Source organism: Vespula pensylvanica, chromosome 14 (genome assembly GCF_014466175.1).
Source record: "Vespula pensylvanica isolate Volc-1 chromosome 14, ASM1446617v1, whole genome shotgun sequence".
Taxonomy (NCBI): Eukaryota; Metazoa; Arthropoda; class Insecta; order Hymenoptera; family Vespidae; genus Vespula; species Vespula pensylvanica.
In genome coordinates, this window is record NC_057698.1 from 2,211,721 (window position 1) to 2,212,064 (window position 344).

Consider the following 344-nt stretch of genomic DNA (forward strand, 5'->3'; position numbering starts at 1 on the left):
AAAAAAAAACGATAGAAATTATTGGCCCTGATTTGCGAACGATTTTTATCGACCGGAGATATTGATCAAATAAAAAAAAAAAAAAAAGAGAGAAAGAAAAAGAAAAAAGAAAAAAAGAAAATTAGTCGAGAACTTGTTGAAAATATTTCGGAAAATTTGAATATGTTTGATAGTTAGATCAATTATCATTGAAGATAATAAATGATTTTAGAACTTGTTAATGGCGGAGAAATCGATCGTGTTTCTTTAGACGTTGAAGGCAACGTTGACCGAAACACAATTAACTTGGAATCTGGTTTGACCCTGCATGAAATTTGTAATCGTCTTACCACTCCCCACCACAA